We start from the raw sequence: 9,784 nt of genomic DNA, 5'->3' as shown, positions 1-9,784 counted from the left end.
ACCAACTGTTAAGATTCTTTTCCATTTAAATATAAGTAGTAATAAGGTTAACATGGGGAACTACAGAAAAGAGCCACTTGGGTAAAGCCCGAAAGGATTTTTGAGATGAGAATATGCCTAAATGTTAATCGGGAATGTAAGCTATCATCATGCCAAATTTCAGCCTAATCCGTGCCGTAGTTTATGCGTGATTGAGCAACACACAAATGCACAAACTCACAAACTTTCAGATTTATAATATTAGTAAGAAGGTCTATGGGACTATTTTCAAAATGGAAGTATACTCAACTATCAGATTAGTTGACAAAAAGAACGTAATTTCTTCTTATCTATTAAATAAAAAGATTGTTTTGCCAAATTTACCATAGTATATATTATAAAATATTGACATTACCGTGCAACGAGCTGAGAATAGACCTGCAGCTAAACTTAAAATAACACATTGGAGTGTAGAAATGTCTAAAACACATCATAAATACAATAATACAATCCAATCAACCATTAATAGTCCAGTCGATATAATGAAAAATAGTGGGGGTAGCTGGAAAGTATTCAGAAATTGATGAAGTTTTTGACCTCTCCTTAAGTTAGCACAGGGTGCTAGAGGTTGAAAACTCAGTATATATATCCTAGAGTACCCCCAGTTAAGATGTAAAAATTCCACCAAGTTCTGAATACTTTCCAGGTAAAAAGTGTATATCTACTGGACTATAAGTACAGCTGTAGTAATGCCGTATCCATACGGTGTCTGGACAGTTGCGGACACGGACATTTGGGGACACGTCTTAAAAGCGGACAATTGCGGACACTAGGGATTAATGCTACATGACACGGATTTGACAGGTCTCTAAAAATATTTCACTGCCGGGCAACTGCGGACACATGTTCTGGAAAGAGTCTGATTTCCACCTAAAGAACAGATACATACATGATATATGATTTTAAGACTGATTTCCATCACACTTTACACACTAACCTTAGGTTAGGTTTGTAGACCTGTCAAACCCTTGTCAGGTAGCATTAATCCCTAGTGTCCGCAATTGTCCACTTTTAAGACGTGTCCTCAATTGTCCGTGTCCGCAACTGTCCGGTATTCATCCATACAGTACAGTATATTTTTCTGAATGAGATAGGCTAGTTATCAATATAATAATCGATATACTGGGTGCCCAACACATCTTGTGCATGCGGGGAAACTGGCGTTTAGATTAGAAGGATATCGAAATTCCATAAATGAGCCAATACTTTTGCACGCATGTGAGTTACATATTTTCAGATTGTGATGCGCTCAGGCTGTACTAGCGGCGCGTGACGCTAGGCGGCTGCAGGTGCGGGTAGCAGGTAGCAGGTACCAGGGGTTGGTCTCCGGGGTAGATTATCTCCCGTGTTTGTGTTCGATACACGCGTGATAACCGTGTTTGTGTCTCATGATAACATCACAAGCCTGCCTTTGACGACATCATCTGCTCTCACCTTGCATGGTACAACTAAACTATATAACGTTAACAAGTTGAAACTGGTGTCACACCGAGTCATATACACATGGATGTGTGCTGGCACGAGCAATACAGTAAACAACTAGCAAACTGAGTGAAAAGGTCCCTAATGAATGGAAGAGGTTAATAAGATAGAAAACTTGACTAGATTCCACAAAGATTCAGTTTTACCTAGACACTCCATCCCCATGTTAAATTTGTAGCCAGATTTGTTATCAAAATCGTCGTAGTTGATGTGAGCCACCTACAGATTGCGCTGATCTAAATTACTAAATTCTGCCAAATACACAATTTTTTAACAAGTCAAACATAGGGAATGACTTATGGTGAGTTATAGCAGCTAACTGTTATGACCTCTCAACCTGGTCAGCAACAAAAGATAAGGTATAGAATTTTAGACACTAGCACATTCTGTGACTGGCTCACACAACTACGTTTTTTCAAATAAAAAATTGCTACAGCTGGTTCATATAGATGGGAAGTCTAATGGTTTTACCTTATCTATACTTATAAAAGGCAAAGCCCTCACTGACTCACTGACTCACTGACACACTCACTCACTCATCACTAATTCTCCCACTTCCCATTTACCTAGGAGGCTGAAATTTGGTACATTGATTCTTTAGGCATTAAATAGGAAAACTAAGGTGTTTTTATTCTGATCGGACTCTCGGACTCCGCCCCAGTGGCTCTGGAGTTTCCCATGTTAGCCTTATGATTTTTCATATTTAAAAGGAATTAATGAATCTTAACAGCTGTTTCAATTAAACAAGTTGGTTCTGTTCTATGATGTTCAATAGCATTAAAGTTACAAGGATTACCAACAGGGTGCAGCACTATTATTTATTTTAATTTATGACAACAGCTAATTTGCAACCAAAAGGTGAGTGAGCGCAGCGAACGAACTTCAACCTGGAGGCGAGTTAGCGTAGCGAACGAGCTAACCTGAAGGCAAGTGAGCGCAGCGAACGAGCTCCTACCTAAAGGTGAGTGAGCGTAGCGAACGAACTTCAACCAGGACGTGATTGAGCCATGCGAAGGAGATCATCTTGAAAATTAAGAAGTTAAACGGGGCAAAGCCCGCGGGTACAGCTAGTACAGTATATAACTATCGCAAACTTCTGAGGTTTGAAGGAAAACTTGGATAGCTAAAGTTCCTATAAAAGTGAAGATATAATTAATGTAAAAGCTCTTCCTTTGCAATGGCAATGATGAAAAGGCAAGGTAAATAGTTAGAAAGGTTAAACAAAATGTAGTCAAAAAACCAAACTGTATTTTAAATTGATACAGTATAATATTGAGCTACACGAGTCACTGACGTAGTGATGGTGCAACATTAGCTGTAAAATACAAGTGGAATGCGACATGTTTATATGTCCCCGACGTGAAACTCACTCCTCTGACGTCAATGAAAGCTACAAGATGTCCCTGCTACTCCTTGAATATCAAGTGCGAAACGCGAAGTGATTGGTGTTCAGTAGATTGCATTAGCTCAATAGTTAAATAGATGCGTGGATATAGAGGATATATTAAGCAAATAAACATACCAGTGTACAAAACTACAGTCCGCCACAATTAATTTGTGCCCTACTTTCGCCTCAAAAAATTTTTTTTATGTATAGCTGCAACATAATTTACACACTTGTATAGCACAGCACCACTACACATTTCAACGTGCAATTCAAAGGCACAGACAGTGAAGAAATCAATCGCGCTATCAATCAATGGGATCTTGTGTTATAGAATGGTTAATAGCCATGTACAGTATAACCAAATGCAATTTACTTATCTCTATTAAAAATTTGATTGCTTAAAAAAATAGATTAAAACAGTGCATATATTTATTTGAGGAAACATATTTAACTAAATTATATTATTTTTTAGTGAACTATAAATTACAGTAAATGAAATGCTAAGATAATGAATGTGAACAGAATTATTAAATGATGCCAATATACCAAGATTTGTAAAATAGTTCCTGGATTGAACCTAGGCTAGTATGAAACTTGCCAAGCTCCTGCTGCTTTTCAACGGTTTGACCTTCCTACCTTAACAAAATTAATATCTTTAGCAAAACGACCGGTCTCGAGTCAAATACCGTTACACAGAAAAATTGTAAGTTCTCAGAAACGATCGCTAAATATAATATACGATATTATTGATTATTTAGTTAGGAAGTTTTTAGTTTAGTGAATATTCAAAAATATTCACCTAACATTGAAGATACCGGTACCGTTAAGGTATCTTAAATTCAGACTATTTACTTGGACAAGACCTACATACACAGTACTGTATATAACGCGTATAGTTGAACGTCGATAAATGTCCCTCGTGAAGATTATTAAATTAATAAGACTTGTTATCGAGGTTTGCAATAACATGTGATTAGATGTAATATTAAATCAAATGAAGGATATTTGAAAATGGCAATTGTAATCAAATGTGACTTGTTATCGAGGATATTATCAAGGTTTCTGTTTCACTGCTGTATTTGTGATTTCAAAAGATATACATTGTGTAAATTAAGTATTAAAACAAATTTGTATTTTTTAAACCGAAATAGATAGAAATATTCTGTTTTGGCATTGATTTTTAACAAGGGATCCACAATTTTCCCCAACAGGGTAGGGAGTAGGGGATGATTTTTTTTTCCAAATGGCTTCGAAGGGTTAGTCAAAAGAAACATAATGGGGCAAATCCGTGGTGGATACCTCACCCCTAGCCAAAATGGCAGGTATTCCAAAGTTTGATTTATACGAAAAAGTACCAATTCCATAAATATGGAAACACATCTGTATTTTTTTTTTCTCTCCAATATAGATAGAATTATTCGGTTTTTGTCATTAATTGTTAACAAAGGTTCCTTAATTTTTTACATCAAACATATTGTTCAACCCTCTAACAGGGTAGGGGGTCGGTGTGACTTATAAAAAAAAACCCAATTGAGTGACCCCTCATTATAAAGGGGTTGTCAAGAGATAAGCAATGGTGCAAACCCGTAGTCGATATGCCATCCCTAGCAAAAACGGCAGGTATTTAAACATTTGATTGGGTGAAATGGGTGCTTTTTCACCCAATCAATTTTTTAATACCTGCCATTTTGGCTGGGGTGACAAATCGACTTCAGGTTTGCACCATTGCTTATGCCTTGACAAACCCTTCAAAATAAGGGATCACTCAATGGGGGTTGTTATTTGAAAAAATAAGTCATCCTCTACCCCCTACCCTGTTAGGGAAGCTACAAAATATTGTAAATGTAAAAAATTGCGGATCCTTTGTTAATAATTAATGCCACAAATAGATTATTTCTATCTTTTTCGATTTTAAAAATACTAATTTGTTTAAATACTTAATTTACATAATGTACATACAGTTTACAGACCGCATATAAATAAAGGGTTTAATAGAAATGCTAAAATGCTAATAGAACCAATCAAAAAGATAAATTGTAACCACCCCCTACGAACATACAACGTTATTACCCCTAAACAGTCTTTATAGATCCATCGTGAAGATTTTTAGAAAAAAAAAATACTATACCCCCTTAAGGCTATATATTAGATTATCTTTTCAATGAAAATAAACATAGGGAAGCAAAACAAACCAATTAATCAGCATTGCATAGTATAATTTTGCCTTGTTTTACAAAGTTATATTGGATGACTATATAGTCAATGCTAAAACCAAAACTATAAACTACCTAATTAAAAGGTGTCTTAAGAATTCAGACTGAACAGTTTGACCGTGACACAAATACTAGATATCCATGTAAATTTAAATCTCCTTTCCATTCAGCACGACAGTGTAATAAAAGGACGGAAAGTTAAAAAAAAACCGTCGACAGTGAGTTTGGCTGCGTGTTGTAGTGCAAGTGTTGGTGAGGGGTGGGGGAGGGTGGCTGGTGGATCATCAGCGCATGCGCAACAACCCTCTGTCAGCCAATCGGCGAGGAGCGCGCCACAGCCGAGCCACAGCCACAGTCAGTTCGTCGCCAGCCGTGTAAAGTATAGTGTGTGTCCGTACGTGCTAGTGCCTTCTGGATTATTGTCAACAGTATCTACAGGTAAACAAAAAAATCATGTATATACAGTATTACATACTTCCTAAATAAACTATTTGTAATTGTTGCCATTTTGATTTAAGGTATTTAAAAAGTAGCTACACAAATTCAAAATTCTACCAAGCTAAACTTTGAAATATATTTTTTTTTATAATAATATTTGCGCATTAGTTACGAATGTGACCTTTTTTACTGTAATATTTAGGCATTTATAAACCTTTAGGCTCTGTAACAATAACAAATACAGTTTTCTAAATGTATTCCTTTATAGAATATAATCAACAAATACAGTTTTCGAGTTTTCTAAATGTATTTGTTTATAGAATATAATCATCCTCGCACATTTGTGGGAATTTTTTACCAATGAAGGATTTATAATATTACCGGTAATTTAAGTATGGTATACTCAAAGTGACTTTCTTTAGTTCATTTTTTATTTTGGTTGTCATCCCAAAATGATCACTTTTTAAATGAGTAAAACTATCTGTTTGAAAACTATTTGTCGTCTTTTGTTATAATAACCTAATCGTTAAGTACACGTTTAAAATGTATCCTGAAATGGGATAACGTAAGCGTACCATAGACAAAAAATTTGCCCAATCTTTTACAATTGAACAATAGTATGACCTTTCCACTTGCACGATCCAAAGTATTTTGACCAACAATGGCAACAATAAGTACTGTACATTGTATTAAATTTATCCTGGTGTCTTTTTGTGCCAGCAGTGCGTTTTATGTCATTTTGCAGCAATAAAATATGTTATCAGTAATAGCCAGTGGAAACGCATTTATATCGGCAACAATTTGTGTTGATTCGTTACGGCACTGATAAGAACAAAATGGTTTCCCCGAAATCACCACACTGTCTGCACCAAATGGTTTGACATTTCCCACGTCTTGCAATTCCAAGTATTATATTTTGAGTTTGCGTTCGAGTGTAAGGTTATTTTTGCTTGACGAGCGGCGTGTGTCTATTAATACTCGAGTGGCGGGTCATCATACGCTACCATTAATGAAAACACTGTTTATTTATCCACGGTGTGCTATAAACTGAACAATAAATTGATAAGAATCGTTTTCTTCCTATAGTAATAAATAAACATTTAGCTATCTCAGGGATAGGATCAGTTAGCAGCTGCAACGATTGGTTTATTTGTAACCTTACTATACAGAGCAACTTTCTGTCAATACTACTCGTTATGCTTGTTGTTCAAATTATATTTTGGTACTCCTATCTAACTTTACATAATTATACTCCCATTTCATGTAACCAGAACCACAAATTGGTAAAATTTATTTGGGTGGCTAGTGTTTTTTATCATATTCATTAATTATAGTATTATAAACCATTGTGTTATACGGTACTGTTCAGTGGTACTACTTTTCTTGTCAGTTAATTGATCTACTACTTATTTAATACGCAAGCAGATTTTTTGTAACAATTACTCGAAACTACCGAACCGATTAACATGTTATTGGTGTCATTGGAATGAGTGTAACGTAACGTTAAGTTGTGCAGGAAACTTTCTTTTTAGGGTAATAACTAGTGTACCTGTTGCTCGAATTCGAGCAATTGCAAAGCATTACAGGCGTTATTTTAAAACGAATGACGGTCATGATTTCCGATGATTTTATAAAATTCGACTCAAAGATTGTGGAAATACTCACGATGTACACAACAGTTAGATATACTGTAATCAAAATTGTTGCTAATTTAAAAGTTTTGCTACAAACCTAACCTATACAGTTTGCTAAAAGGTCAGTAAATACTGACTAGGTTGAAATGAAATATTTACTATTTGAATTTGGGTTGGCGTAAATATTACAATGGAAAAACATGAGATCCTGGATTTAATGTGAAATACTAAAAAGAAAACCGAATTAACACTGTGCTGCATTTCTTATAATCATTGAAAGAGCCGAATTGCAAACTATGGAAGTTGTACAGTACCACCAAGGAGAAGAAATAGAAATAATGATTTTTTTCATTTAGGCCTATACTCGTTATTATGGACAACCTAATGCGGCTATGAGTAAGGCTATTTGTAGAAAACACTTAAAACAAGATCAGTTTTTGAAAAATGATAAGGTATTTACAAGAAATGTTGATTATATCGATCTGTTATGTACATCTTGATTATTTCCATAATCTTTGAGTCGAATCTTTTAAAGGTATCATAAATTATGACTGTTATTCGTTTTAAAATAACTACAGTACTCAGTATAACTGATACAATATATCAGACTACGCAGTGCTAGGTAGGGAGCGTTATCACCACATTAGACGGCTCGTGGCGACTAATTGAAGTGATAACCTCCGACCTCGCTACAGCTACTGCGCTCCTCTCATCCTTATATAAATATACAGTACTCAGTATAACTGATCACTGATACAATATATCAGACTACGCAGTGCTAGGTAGGGAGCGTTATCACCACATTAGACGGCTCGTGGCGACTAATTGAAGTGATAACCTCCGACCTCGCTACAGCTACTGCGCTCCTCTCATCCTTATATAAATATACAGTACTCAGTATAACTGATCACTGATACAATATATCAGACTACGCAGTGCTAGGTAGGGAGCGTTATCACCACATTAGACGGCTCGTGGCGACTAATTGAAGTGATAACCTCCGACCTCGCTACAGCTACTGAGCTCCTCTCATCCTTATATAAATATACAGTACTCAGTATAACTGATCACTGATACAATATATCAGACTACGCAGTGCTAGGTAGGGAGCGTTATCACCACATTAGACGGCTCGTGGCGACTAATTGAAGTGATAACCTCCGACCTCGCTACAGCTACTGAGCTCCTCTCATCCTTATATAAATATACAGTACTCAGTATAACTGATACAATATATCAGACTACGCAGTGCTAGGTAGGGAGCGTTATCACCACATTAGACGGCTCGTGGCGACTAATTGAAGTGATAACCTCCGACCTCGCTACAGCTACTGCGCTCCTCTCATCCTTATATAAATATACAGTACTCAGTATAACTGATACAATATATCAGACTACGCAGTGCTAGGTAGGGAGCGTTATCACCACATTAGACGGCTCGTGGCGACTAATTGAAGTGATAACCTCCGACCTCGCTACAGCTACTGCGCTCCTCTCATCCTTATATAAATATACAGTACTCAGTATAACTGATCACTGATACAATATATCAGACTACGCAGTGCTAGGTAGGGAGCGTTATCACCACATTAGACGGCTCGTGGCGACTAATTGAAGTGATAACCTCCGACCTCGCTACAGTTACTGCGCTCCTCTCATCCTTATATAAATATACAGTACTCAGTATAACTGATCACTGATACAATAGATCAGACTACGCAGTGCTAGGTAGGGAGCGTTATCACCACATTAGACGGCTCGTGGCGACTAATTGAAGTGATAACCTCCGACCTCGCTACAGCTACTGCGCTCCTCTCATCCTTATATAAATATACAGTACTCAGTATAACTGATCACTGATACAATATATCAGACTACGCAGTGCTAGGTAGGGAGCGTTATCACCACATTAGACGGCTCGTGGCGACTAATTGAAGTGATAACCTCCGACCTCGCTACAGCTACTGCGCTCCTCTCATCCTTATATAAATATACAGTACTCAGTATAACTGATACAATATATCAGACTACGCAGTGCTAGGTAGGGAGCGTTATCACCACATTAGACGGCTCGTGGCGACTAATTGAAGTGATAACCTCCGACCTCGCTACAGCTACTGCGCTCCTCTCATCCTTATATAAATATACAGTACTCAGTATAACTGATACAATATATCAGACTACGCAGTGCTAGGTAGGGAGCGTTATCACCACATTAGACGGCTCGTGGCGACTAATTGAAGTGATAACCTCCGACCTCGCTACAGCTACTGCGCTCCTCTCATCCTTATATAAATATACAGTACTCAGTATAACTGATCACTGATACAATATATCAGACTACGCAGTGCTAGGTAGGGAGCGTTATCACCACATTAGACGGCTCGTGGCGACTAATTGAAGTGATAACCTCCGACCTCGCCTCGCTTCGCTACAGATTCTGGTTCCCCTTTCTTTGTATAGTGTCTATTTTAATCTTAGGATTTAAAGTCTATTTAATATTCCGCCTGTGCTATTTGTTAATCGAGTTATTAATTTTTTATAATTTGTTAATCGAGTTGTTAATAATTTTATAGCCAACGGTTAGGAGG

General features: G+C 36.9%; 1 protein-coding gene across 2 annotated transcripts in view; it reads left to right on the top strand.

The window, feature by feature from the left end:
* The first annotated feature begins 5,446 nt into the window (after positions 1-5,446).
* Positions 5,447-9,784, top strand: part of LOC128987414 (fibroblast growth factor receptor homolog 1-like) — an 83,498-nt gene continuing 79,160 nt past the window's right edge. For both annotated transcript variants that reach the window (XM_054408258.1, XM_054408250.1), the window contains exon 1: positions 5,447-5,559. The gene's annotated coding sequence lies outside the window, so the exon portion shown is untranslated. The remainder of the gene's footprint in view (positions 5,560-9,784) is intronic.

Source organism: Macrosteles quadrilineatus, unplaced genomic scaffold (genome assembly GCF_028750875.1).
Source record: "Macrosteles quadrilineatus isolate MER2022 unplaced genomic scaffold, UCM_ALF_1.0 Scaffold_1__1_contigs__length_201487025, whole genome shotgun sequence".
Classification (NCBI taxonomy): Eukaryota; Metazoa; Arthropoda; class Insecta; order Hemiptera; family Cicadellidae; genus Macrosteles; species Macrosteles quadrilineatus.
The sequence above is the reverse complement of the archived record's forward strand: the minus strand, read 5'-3'. Positions and strand labels throughout refer to the sequence as shown.